Here is a 14,184-nt window from a genome sequence, read left to right on the forward strand (position 1 = left end):
CCATTGAGGGCTATAACCTCTTTCACAGAAATAGAACAAAGGGGAGAGGAGGGGGAGTAGCTTTATATGTCAAAAACAGTTACGTTGCAGAAGAAATGCAAGACTGTAATCCGGGAAACCAGCTTGAAAGCATCTGGATAAGAATCAAGGGAACCGGGACTCAAAAAGATCTTGTCGTGGGTGTCTACTACAGACCTCCGAGTCAGGATGAAGGACTTGATGAAGCCTTCTGTCAACAGCTGACCAAACAGGCACAAAGAAGAGATATAGTAGTCATGGGCGATTTCAATTATCCCGATATCTGCTGGAAAACAAACTCAGCCAAGAGTACAAAGTCCAACAAATTCCTCACTTGCCTTGCAGATAATTTTATGGTCCAGAAGGTAGAAGAGGCAACAAGGGGATCAGCAACTCTTGATCTAATCTTAACAAATGTGGAAGACCTGATCAATACAGTTGAAGTGGTTGGATCCTTAGGGGCAAGTGACCATGTGCTCCTGCAGTTTGCAATACAAAGGAATGCTGAAACTAAGACAAGTCAAATACGCATTCTGGACTTTAAGAGAGCTGACTTCCAAAAAATGAAGGAATTACTGAGCGGCATTCTATGGACGCCGATATTAAAAAACAAGGGAGTTAAGGATGGATGGGAGTTTTTCAAAAGTGAAATACTCAAGGCGCAAATGCAAACAGTGCCAACAAAGAAGAAAAATAAGACAAGTGCAAAGAAGCCAGAATGGATGTCCAAAGAACTTCTAACTGAGCTAAAGCTCAAAAGTGACATGCACAAGAAGTGGAAAAGGGGAGAAATCACCAAAGAAGAATTCAAACGTATAGCCAACACCTGTAGGGAAAAGGTTCGCAAGGCTAAAGCGCAAAATGAGCTCAGGCTTGCCAGGGACATAAAAAACAACAAAAAAGGCTTTTTTGCTTACGTTGGTAGAAAAAGGAAGAAAAAGGAGGCGATAGGGCCATCGCAAGGAGAAGATGGGGTGATGGCGACAGGGGACAGGGAAAAGGCAGAACTACTTAATGCCTTCTTTGCCTCGGTCTTCTCAGAAAAAGAAAGCCATCTTCAACCTCAGCAACACGGAATGGACGAAGGATTGGGGGAAATCCAACCCCAAATAGGGAAACAAGTTGCCCAGGAACACTTGGCCTCTCTAAACGAATTCAAGTCCCCAGGGCCAGATCAGCTACACCCAAGAGTACTGAAGGAACTAGCGGAAGTTATTTCAGAACCACTGGCAATTATCTTCGAGAGTTCTTGGAGAACGGGAGAAGTCCCAGCAGATTGGAGGAGGGCGAATGTGGTCCCTATCTTCAAGAAGGGAAAAAAGAACGACCCAAACAATTACCGTCCGGTCAGCCTCACATCAATACCAGGCAAAATTCTGGAAAAGATCATTAAGGAAGTGGTCTGCGAACACTTAGAAACAAATGCGGTCATTGCTAATAGTCAACACGGATTTACCAAAAACAAGTCATGCCAGACTAATCTGATCTCTTTTTTCGATAGAGTTACGAGTTGGGTCGATACAGGGAATGCTGTGGATGTAGCGTACCTGGATTTCAGTAAGGCCTTCGACAAAGTCCCCCACGACCTTCTGGCAAACAAACTAGTAAAATGTGGGCTAGACAAAACTACGGCTAGGTGGATCTGTAATTGGCTAAGCGAACGAACCCAAAGGGTGCTCACCAATGTGTCGTCGTCATCATGGAAAGAAGTGACAAGTGGAGTGCCGCAGGGCTCCGTCCTGGGCCCGGTTCTGTTCAACATCTTTATTAACGACTTAGACGAAGGGTTAGAAGGCACGATCATCAAGTTTGCAGACGACACAAAACTGGGAGGGATAGCTAACACTCCAGAAGACAGGAGCAGAATTCAAAACGATCTTGACAGACTAGAGAGATGGGCCAAAACTAACAAAATGAAGTTCAACAGGGACAAATGCAAGATACTTCACTTCGGCAGAAAAAATGGAAATCAAAGATACAGAATGGGGGACGCCTGGCTTGACAGCAGTGTGTGCGAAAAAGACCTTGGAGTCCTTGTGGACAACAAGTTAAACATGAGCCAACAATGTGATGCGGCTGCTAAAAAAGCCAATGGGATTCTGGCCTGCATCAATAGGGGAATAGCATCTAGATCCAGGGAAGTTATGCTCCCCCTCTATTCTGCCTTGGTCAGACCACACCTGGAATACTGTGTCCAATTTTGGGCACCACAGTTGAAGGAAGATGTTGACAAGCTGGAAAGCGTCCAGAGGAGGGCGACTAAAATGATTAAGGGTCTGGAGAACAAGCCCTATGAGGAGGGCTGGGCATGTTTAGCCTGCAGAAGAGAAGGCTGAGAGGAGACATGATAGCCATGTACAAATATGTGAAGGGAAGTCATAGGGAGGAGGGAGCAAGCTTGTTTTCTGCTGCCCTGCAGACTAGGACACGGAACAATGGCTTCAAAATACAGGAAAGGAGATTCCACTTGAACATCAGGAAGAACTTCCTCACTGTGAGAGCTGTTCGACAGTGGAACTCTCTCCCCGGGGCCGTGGTGGAGGCTCCTTCCTTGGAGGCTTTTAAGCAGAGGCTGGATGGCCATCTGTCGGGGGTGCTTTGAATGCGATTTCCTGCTTCTTAGCAGCGGGTTGGACTAGATGGCCCATGTGGTCTCTTCCAACTCTACTATTCTATGATTCTATGATTCTAAAGCAGTCCTTGGTGCATGTGTGTGTGTGTAAGCAGAAAAGATGATGTAGGAATATTAAATGTGTGTGTGTGTGTGTGTTTGTTTGTGTGTGTATGTATGTATGTGTGTAAGCAGAAAGAAATGTGCGAACATTTGTGTTATTCATTGACATCCTACATAGATCTGTGCTGAAGCAGATAATGTACTTACAACCTTATCACACTCATTTAAAAAAGCATCCTAGGATGTTTCACCCTATCTTCTGAACGGAGCCCCATGATGGCCATCACATGACATTGTGTGACTTATGGCAGAGGTCCTGCTCCCAACCAGGGTGAAAGCATTACTGGAGACTTTCCCCACATCACGGGAAGCTTCCGTGTTGTATTGGCTCCAATGGAGCCAGCATGGTCTCCCACAAAAGGGTGATGCTTCACCTGTGTAATGGGGAAAGTGTCACCAAGAGGGAACTGTGTGCGGGGTGACAGATTCACCCCACTGCCCTCTCTTTTCTTCCTGTGATGCTTCACCTGGCTTTTGTGATTAATGCAATTATACTAAATCAAGTATTGTGATAAATGATATTATGATTGTTCCAAGCAAATAGAGTTGTTTGAAAACTGGAAGTTGTTGGCAGATCTTGCATTGTTCCCTTCTAGACTGCCCCCCAAAACTTATTTTCTCTTGTACTGAGTGACCTGGAGGTTGTCTTCATGTATGTTTTCCCACTAGTGTTATAGAATAGAGGCTATCTTCTGCCAATTGTCCAAGTTGCTCCTGTAGAATTTTGGGCAATGTAGTTCAGGGTGAAGGCTTTGGAATTCTCAGCTAGAGGGGTCCTTGGCTTCCCTAAATTACATTTTCCAGAATTCTGCAGGAACAGATTGGATTATTGGCTTCCATTCAACAACAATGGTGTGAAAATGTCCCATGACTCAACATAATTTTGGCCTATAAAGTGAAATGACTTAATTAACAAAGCACCACTTCACATTTGTTGTGAAACCAGTTGTTTCCTTGTCAATTTGAGGGTAAATCCCACCTGGGTTCTGAAATAAACTGTAAAGGAGCTAACAAAGGTGTTGTCTTCACACACACACACACACACACCCCTCCCAAAAAGGCCTACTACTTTGGATATCTCAAATAATATTCAGAATAAAATCTTGACTAGATTTACTGTTCTAATTACATGGAACCCACCAGTCAACAACTACGGTATAATAAGTTAGTAAACTGAATGCTAGATCTTGGACAATGTTTTTATTTATTTGGGACTACAACCCAGTCCAGCATGGTCATTTGTCACCTCCAAAAATGTAGCTTTTCCTAAGCTTTATTTTGTATTTAGGATATGCTATTGGCAGTTTGTGCAAGTCACAGTTTTGCTGGCTGATATTCTGGTGAGCATGAACCAACACTAGTGCCTGGATGTCTTATGGAATAGACTGGTAGAGGCTTGGTTTTCAACCAGCAGACCAAGCTGGCAGGGATGCACTCAGGTGAGACAGAAATACACAACACATAGGATGACGAGGAAGAACTGTCCATGCTCATGTTCATAATGCAACTTACCCAGTGGATCTGACTTATTTCCTTCTTCCTTTGTGCTGCATGCCCCCACTCCCCCGCTTCCTTCCTTTGCTTGGGTAAAACAGACACTTGTAGCAGACAGGAAGAGGAAAAAGAGTCAGTTCCACAAAATCAGTGAAGTGGTGTGAGGCGGACTTCTCCTTTGAAGCCCTTGGAATCCATAGTTAGATAACAGATTGACAAGGAGGTTCATTGGGGAAGACATTATGAGACACTTTGACTTAGAGGCAGAACTGCTGAAAGGTGACATTAGATTGGTCATTTACTTTCTCCTAGTTCTTACTGCAGTTTTTAAACAGTCTTTAAAGGCAGCTCCTGTTACAGGACATTGTGGTGATTTAATGCAGAAAGCTATGTTTCCTGCAGTCCTTGAAGTGACTGGCTTGACCTTGAAGGAACTGGGGGCGGCAATGGCTGACAGGGAGCTCTGGCGTGGACTGGTCCATGAGGTCACAAAGAGTCGAAAATGACTGAACGAGTGAGACGACAACAATGACAATGTTTCCTGCACTGCTCTGCCTCCACACCAGCCTACCCTCAACATGTAGTAAGGAGGATGTGTGCATACTTTGTTCTTCTAAAGCAATTACCACCTCATCAGTTGCTCTTGCGCTTTCCTTTGTGGATACACTTTGGAATTTATATGGATTCTTCATTGCATTTATGATTCTATGATTTAGTCTAGACTCCACATTCAATCTGTCAAAGGAGTAGTCATCCTGCTTTGCAATTAACCTGAGAGTTACACTATATGTTATCTTAACAGGACTATTCATACTTTTAAATTGCATATCCTGTAAACAGGCATCAGTTTTCCCTATAAAGGGCATAAACGACTTATGGTTCTGCTATAAATGTGGCAACAGTTGTCTTGTTTTTCTACATAGTTTGCAACTCTTCACAAAACAGAGGTAGGTCTGAATTTTAAGTGTGCTTAGATTTCTTAGAAATATACCATTATCTGTTTTAATAGCAAAGGAACAAGATTTTTCCATAAGTTTGTGTAAACCAGATAGTATGCTGAGACTCCCACCAAATACAGTGCCAAAAAGATGATGTAGGAATATTAAATGGAGATAGATGGAGGAGGATGCTTCAGTTACCGCAGTGGAATCTTTGTGTCACATAAAACATTGGACTCTTGATCAGATCCACAAGGTGCGTCACTCTTGATGCGGCAGCCACACACATAGCTTTGAGAATTTGTACAATGGAATAGTTTATGCAAGGATGGAAGATGCTGCCAGAAGTCAGACGTTTATAGAGTGTAATAAAGTTTTGGGGCTGAGGCAAAGCTTGCTTGTCTGCACAGAAGCATCATTCCAAAAGTCTTCTCTAAAAGAAAAGGACCATGTGTGTTCATACTACTGAGACAGGATCCAGGATTGCTCAAATCAGCATGAAGAATGAATGTCCAAAGAATGGTGACTATCTACATTTATAGCCTAGTTTGATAACCTCAAAAATGTTGAAATTGAGCAATAATGATATCTGCCATGTAAATTATATGGAGCCGTGATGGCACAATGGGTCAAACCCTTATACTGGCTGAACATCTGACCTGAGGATCTGAAGGTCGGCAGTTTGAATCCACTACATGGGGTGAGCTCCCACCTGTCAGTTTCTCTGACACAAGAGAAGCCCCCACAGGATGATAACACATGTCCCCTGTAACACATGTCTCTGTAGATGGCCGATTCTCTCAGACAAGAAATGACTTGCAGTATATTCTCAATTCATTTCTGGCATGATTAAAATGTAATTATTATCTTACATATAGCTCATATAAGTTTGGTAACATTAATATTGAAAACATTAGAATTAACCCAAACATTGATTTGATGGCAAGGAGCACATCGCAAGGGTTGTATATGCATGTTGTCACTCACCATGGGCCCTTTTACAGTACATAAACATAGAACTGTATTCTACTGTAGCTGCTAAATTTCCACTCCATGCAATCCCGGGATTTACTGCTTAGGGAGTGGTATTTCCAGATTGTCAGACAGAGACAACTAGTGCTCCACTAAATTATCAAATTTAGGGTTTCATATGATGTTCCCACTGCAGCCAGTCACAATGGAATCATAATGTGCAGTGTGAAACAGATTTCTAATGTTTAGTGCATCATGTCTAGTCTACTGTTCATAAAGTACAAGCACATTAGAGCTACAAAGCAGAAGCAAAAATACCTATTTTTATTCATTTTTATTGGTACATGTGGATATTATAATTCAACATAACTGGGTAGTGGCAACTGGTGACATCTATGTCAGACAGATAGTAAAGCTATTCCAGGTTTTAGTTTAAACTCTTAAGGAACTGTGGAGAAGCCATATTAGAGATAGAGATTCAGCACTTCAGACAGATCATTTAGAGTTCAGTCTGGAACCTGAAGAAGATTTATAATCACATTGATATAAGTCTATCTGCTGCCATTGCATGTCCAGGCCTCTCCTGTTATAACATGCTTTAAGTTGGCCAGCATGAGCATGAATGTATTTGATTGATTTTTGCCTTTTAAATTGGGTTGTTTTAAAATATTTAATTCTATGAGTAATTTAATTGCACTTTTGTAATATCTTTTTGTCTGTGTATGTGCTCTTGTTGATATAAATTTTATTTATTTATTTATTTGCTCTATTTATACCCCACCTTTCTCTACCCTGAAGTGGACTCCAGGCGGTATATAAAATACATACATACATACATACATACATATATACATACAAAGTATTCAATTCCTTAAACACATAAAATCCCCAAAATTACAATTTAAATCAGATTAAATATTTTAAAATTAAACATTAATGTTTGTAAGAAGGCTTGCCCCCAGTGTTGAAGAAGAGTTTGATATAAATGAAATCATCACCACCACAACAATAGCAATGTCAATATCCTTAAGATTTTACTGTGGTTGCATTTTCGTAATTATTTCCACAGTGGAATCATTGTTTGTGTCCATACTACTTTTTAAAAGACTGCATGGGTATCCATAGTTGCAGCTATATCAGAGCTGGTCCAACAATGAGGCGAATTAAGCGGTCGCTTCGGTTCTGGATTATCCAATGCATTTTTGTAGTCAATGTTTTCAATATATCATGATATTTTGGTGCTAAATTTGTAAATATAGTAATTACTATGTAGCATGACTGCGTATTGAACTACTTTTTCTGTCAAATTTGTTGTATAACATGATGTTTTGGTGCTTAATTTGTAAAATCATAACCTAATTTGATGTTTAATAGGCTTTTCCTTAATCCCTCCTTGTTCTCCAACATTTTCGCTTATCCAACGCTTTTATTTTTCAGTGATTGGTTTGGGGGGGGTGCCAAAATTCTGTTCACCTACACTTGAAAAATACCTAGGGCTGGCTCTGAGCTACATTAATAATTGGTCAAAACTGGAAATCCATTAATGACTTGTCAATTGTGCGTTGTTGGTTTTGGATGTACAGCCTGTCACTGAAATAGATGAACTAATAAAATGGATATATGTATAAAATGGACTGGCCATGGAATGAAATATTATCAAGATGGAGTATCTTTCCTGGCATGCTAGATGTTTGGCTGTGTGTGGTTTTATGACATTTTATGTGATTTTTTTCTGAAACAGGTAATATAAGAAGATGGGAAACAATAGCAGGTGGAAGGTCGGTGCTTGAGTGTGCCTATTTGCTAATGGGTTGGGTTTTTGATCTTATCAGCATTTCTGGAGTTAGTTCAACAATGCTGAATATTTTTTGAAGGCAACAGATGATTGGATGATAAGTTAATACTAGCATTTATGAAGGTTCAGGAGAACAATCTGATGCACACCCTGATTGCTATCTGGGTACAACGGTTCTAGTACATTTTGGGGCCTGCTGCTTTCTAATTTGCCTTTAAGATGAAAGAATTCATGAGCTCCTTAAAGAAGCCTTCAAAGACAGGCTAGAAGTGGTCTGTTCTAGAACTCATGATTAACTGGCTGTTTTGGTTTTGTTGGTAATTTTATTTATACCTCACCTTTCCACAGAAAACCAGAACTCAAGGCACTCATGTTGAAGTAAAAACAATGCAACTAAAACATGAAAAGGGTTAACAGTTATTGAAACTGTCAAATGAATTAAACCAACTCAAAGGTTATAGCTGAGATATTTTTTAAACAGGTTAAAAACAGTTTAAAGCACTAAAGGGATTTTATTTAAAATCTTTTTCATTAAATTTTCTTTCTTTCAGAACTTTCAGTTCTTGAAAGACTGTCAGAATACGTTTCTGTCTGCAAATGGAGGGACAATGAAGATGAGATATTTCATTCTCTTTAGAAAGGGAGTTTCATAGTCTGGGAAAGACCACCAAGAAGATTCTGGGTGCATGGATTATTCAAACTGGTACTGAAGAAAGTGGTTTTGCTGTGTAGATGTTCACACAGGAAATCCAGGAACCAGTTTAAGGCTTTGATGGTTAAACAAACCACAGAGCATTGATTCAGTTAAAAGTTTTTCTTTTGTGCCCTTTTGTGGGAGTTTTTTGTCCAGCCACCACAGTTTGAAGCTTTTGGGGGGAATATAAGAGGGAAAATGGTTAAATAAATTGTTCATCATATACTCTGTTTACAATCTGTCTCAACACAGTGCAAATCTGGTTGCAGCAAAGGGATGTAGCAGGGAAGTGATCTTCCCCCATCTCTCCTTTTCCTTCTGTCTCCAAGGAGAGAAAAGGAAGAGGTGAGACCATTTAGACTGGCACAGCATGAGAGGCAATGCAAGAGGTTTTAACATGGAGTGAATAATTGTTGTGGGTTAAAAGACCTTATTAGCACCTCGAGGAGTCTTGGAAAGCAGCTTCTCTCACTGAGTACTACCCCTGAAAATAAATTCAGATTTTTTGGCTCCAAATGGTCCTTACCTCACACATTGGACCATAGTTTGGATCCATGAGAGGACATCTTTCCAACAGAAAGTGAATGGGAAGTGATTTGGAAGGGTATAGGCAGAAGCTGATTGGTAGACACTGCCAGACACTTCCTTCAACAGAAAGCTTCCTCTGGTACCTGTTTCCTTCCCAGAATGGCTAGAACTCTTCAAATCTTTGAATCTAGCATTAGGCACACACATGCCAGCAGTCCATGAGTATTCTGTTGAAGTCGGGATTGTCCATGCCATTTTATTTGCAATATATGTCTATGATTGTGAAAGCTGGGCAGTGAAGAAAGCCAACAGGAAGGGTATCAACCATTTGAAATATGGTGTTGGAGGAGAGTTCTGCAAATGGCATTGACTTCTAAAAAAAAGACATGGGTTTCAGAACGAAATAAGCTTGGGTGACTGAAATGAGACTGTCATACTTTGGACATATTGCAAGAAGACATGGCTCACGAGGAAAAATAATTATGTTTGGGAAGTTAGAAGCAATCAGGAATAGGAAGACAGGTGGATACTCAACCAAAGAAGCCACAAATCTGTATTTGCAAGACCTGAGAAAGGCTGTTGAGGACAGGATTGTTGCATGTTGAAGTCACCATCAAAAAAGGGGAAAGAACAAAATGTGGAAACTATCGCGGTACCTCTAGTCTAACCTCTGCTGGGAAAATCCTAGCGAGAATCTTGCAAACTGCCTTCTATCTATTTCAGAAGACACCCTCCCAGAATCCCAGAATGGCTTCCAAAGGAACAGTGGATATGATCTTCAGTGAACAACAACTCCAAGAAAAATGCAGGGAACAAAACTAACCTTTGTACATGGCATTCATTGACCTCACAAAGGCATTTTTCACAGTGAATCACAGTGCTCTCTGGACCATCCTTCAAAAAATTGGATGCCCTGACAAAATTGTGAACATCCTGCAGCTCCTCCATGATGACATGATGGCAACAGTCTTGAATAGCAATGGCTCCCAAAATGACCCATTTAAGGTGGAATAGGTGTCAATCAGGGATATCTTATTGCCCCAACCTTATTTTTCAACTTCATTGTTATGATACTGCATCTTGTTAATGAGAAGCTTCCTACCAGCATGATAATCATCTATTGGACAGATGGCAAGCTATCTAACCTCAGCAGACTGAAAGGCAAAACCAAGATCACAACAACATCTGTTATAGAACTCCAATATGCTGATGAAGCCACCCCACAGCCCCCTATTTACCCACTAAAACTTACTGAAAAGGTCTACAGAGCCTCTCCTCATGTCCTCATGCCATGAGAAAATGACGCCCGAGGAAATAGGGTGAGGAGAAAAATCCCTCTCTTCCCCCCATCTCCTCAGGCATCATTTTCTTGCACCAGGAGAATGTGGGGAGAGGCTCTATGGTGGCCAGGGACCACCAAGTTTCAGAGGGTAAATCAAGGCCTGGGGGTGAGGGGGTGGGCGCTCTTCCACACCTAGAAGCCCAAACATGTTGAATGACTGTGGGGATTGACCCCCAGGAAATGGGTGACACATCCTAGGACTCAGTTCTCACAGGCCCAACACCACATTAGACCCAGATTTTTCATAAAGATCCAGTTCTAATGAGGTGTTCAATGTATGCAGGGAAACCTTGGTTTACTCTGCATTAATATGCTCCAGTCAAACCGAGATACGCCCTGCGTTTTAGGCCTGCTGGATGACCCCTATATTTTTCAAGCATTTCGAAATACTACTAATCTGGTAGGAAAATTCTGCGAGTGCCTTGGACCACAAGAAGATCCAACCAGTCCATCACCCAGGAAATAATGCCCGGCTGCTCACTGGAGGGAAGGATATTAAAGGCAAAGATGAAGTATTTTGGCCACCTCATGAGAAGACAGGAATAATAATAATAATAATAATAATAATAATAATAATAATAATAATAATCTTCCCAACGGGGACTCGGGGCGGCTTACATGGGGCCATGGCCAGGACAGTACAATATAGCAAAATATAAAAACAACATATCATAATACAATTAAACAATACAATAAATAATCATGTACAGTGCAAAACAAAATCAAAAAAAACAATATAACAGGGCGGGCCGCATGAGACACTCAGTTAAAACTTGGGGTGAGAAAAGGATAAGAATAAAACCATGGGGAACAGGGACATAAGATAGAAAAACAATCTAGAGGATAGATGTTGGGGGGGAGTAACAAAAGAAGTGTGTAATAGTTACTCTCCGAAAAGGAAAGCTTGGAAAAGATCATGATGCTGGGTAAAATGGAAGAAAAAAGGAAGAGAGGCTGACCAAGGGCGAGATGGATGGATGGTATCCTTGAAGTGACTGTCCTGACCTTGAAAGAACTCAGGGCGGCGATGACCGACAGGAAGCTCTGGCATGGACTGGTCCATGAGGTCATGAAGACTCGGAAATGATTGCGTGAATGAAGAAGAAGACTAATCTGGGAGCTCAGTCAGCGAACTCAAAGAAATAGAAAACTCAGTTGATTTTTGTTTTCAATCCATGGTGATAACATAGTCATTGCAAATAGCACACAATTATTTTTTAACGTAGTGAAAAGATTATGACTCAAGGACAGTGATTCCTAAGTGAACTGAATGCTTATAAAGGAGCTAAAAACAATAGCTAATTGTTGAACTTTTTATATTGAACAATATAAGTACTTATCTATTATCTTTGAGCTATCTGGTATTGGCTGTTCTCAGAAACAGGACGATAGATGCATCTTTATATTCTTGGATGCTATTTTTCAAGATATTGAAATCCAGGTGAAATAACTTGATTGATAAATTGTTAAGGTCAGATTGACTCATTTTACCAGGTTCTTCTGGGTTCTATCAAGACTTGAGCTGCTGTGTGTTGTTCCATACCAACCGCTCATGTAGTGTTAGGTCTTAACCTCATGGCTGGGAACATGAAAATCTCTTTTTCCCATTAGTTACTCTACCACATCCCCCTTTCTACAGAGAGGACTTTATATATATAAAAGTTCTTCATTCCAGTAGCAAATTTGCAGTGAGAATCTTTATGTCTATTTTTGTCCAATTCCAGTTGGACACCAGTCAAGAATCTGATATTTCCCACTACTCTTAACTTTTTTCTTTGTACTTTAGCTGACTCTTTGAGAGCACAGATTCTGAAACCAAGACAGAACTGCAACTTCATTTAGAGCAGAAGAAATAAAGTATTTTTTATTTTTGTATATTGGCTATATTCAGTCGGTATCCTATTCTCTGACTATTTCATCTCATTTTAAAGAAATAGATCAAAGGGACACTAGTGGCCATTACATGAATGATTTGCATATGTTTATATAGAATGCATACTTCAATTATATAATGTCATTACTTTGAAAAATAAAATGATTTTAGCTGCTTATCATTTATCAGTAATTCTATAATGTCAGATTTTACTGTACAGATTCCCATCTCACTAGAAGTTATATAACTTTAACTGATGATATCTATTTTGATAGAAGTATACCCAAATTATTTGTGCAAATTCTTCCCTACCATTGGGTTTATCTTTGAACTTGGTGCATGTGTTTGCATGTGTGTTTATTTAGATTTGCTCTTATCATAAAATGCATCTCTTTGGTGCTTTTGTATTGCTTTCCAGGTACTGGTTTTATGACTAAGCAACAAACCTAAACACTTGTCCTTGCTGGGTAAAGGGGTCATTGTGTGCAGAGGCGGTCCAACAATGAGGCGAATTAAGCAGTCACCTGTGGCGCAAAACATATGGGGGCGCAGTCGAGACTGCTTTTTCTGTTGATTTGTTGTAAAACATGATGTTTTGGTGCTTAGTTTGTAAAATTTTAATGAAATTTGATGTTTAATAGGCTTTCCCTTAATTCCTCCTTATTATCCAACATTTTCGCTTATCCAACGCTTTTATTTTTCAGTGATTGGGTTTTTTTTGGGGGGGGGAGTGCCAAAATTCTGTTCGCCTACACTTGAAAAATACCTAGGACCGGCTCTGATTGTGTGGCCTGCATTAGTGCCCAATAATCAGTGAAAAATGGGTGTTTTCATGCATGCTTCTTTGTTTTAATGAACATCCCTCCAGTTCTTGATCTCTCATAGAAAGAGTGAGATGGTTATACCAGGCTAAATTCAGGGAAACATGGGAATCAACTTGTTTTTTCTCTAGAAATAGAAGACACATGCCTGAGCAATCAGACTTGCAAATTAAGCACATGTTTGTCTTAAGTGCACGTGTCTTCAAGTTGCCTATTGACTTACTGTGACCCCATGAATGTCATAGAGTTTTCTTAGGCAAGGAACACTGAGAGAGTTTTGTCAATTCTATTTTCTGAAGATATAGCCTACGGCTGCTATGGCATTCTCTCATCAAAATACTAACCAGGTCTGACACCTGAGGGGATCTTATGCTTTTAGTATATTTGTGCCCTTCCATATTTACCTTGAAGTTACATTATTACAAAACAAAGAACACTAAATGTAAGTGAGAAAAATATGTGTAAGAGCAAATATTCATTTAGTGCTTCAGGGAGCACCTTGTCTTAATACATGCTAAGCATTTGGCATAGCTTGACTTTCATGCTGTGGGTGCTGGAGAATCGGAGGCTGCAGTGAAGTAATGGAAGACAAGGCCCCCTTCTACATAGCTGTGTAAAATCTAGATTATGTGCTTTGAACTGGATTATCTGGCAGTGTAGAGTCAGATAATTCAGTAAAAGCAGATAATAAGGATTATCTGCCTTGATATTCTGGATTATATGGCAGTATAGAAGGGCCCAAGGCTATATGGGCAATATCAACTGCTTCAAAGCCCTAAGTCAGCCAATGAGTTCTCTTGGAAAATACCATCACAGCTTTTGTCCTATCTTAATACAGCTGCTTCCTCAATCTTTGGAGCTCAATCTCTGAGGAGACTGAGCTCAATCTCTGACTGTGTTTTGTTCTGAAGGATTGTGAGGGGCATATGTTGGATTTTGTGCATGTTCTGTTCCTGCACACATGGTCTAAGTGGG

This window comes from Anolis carolinensis, chromosome 4 (assembly GCF_035594765.1).
Source record: "Anolis carolinensis isolate JA03-04 chromosome 4, rAnoCar3.1.pri, whole genome shotgun sequence".
NCBI classification, from domain to species: domain Eukaryota; kingdom Metazoa; phylum Chordata; class Lepidosauria; order Squamata; family Dactyloidae; genus Anolis; species Anolis carolinensis.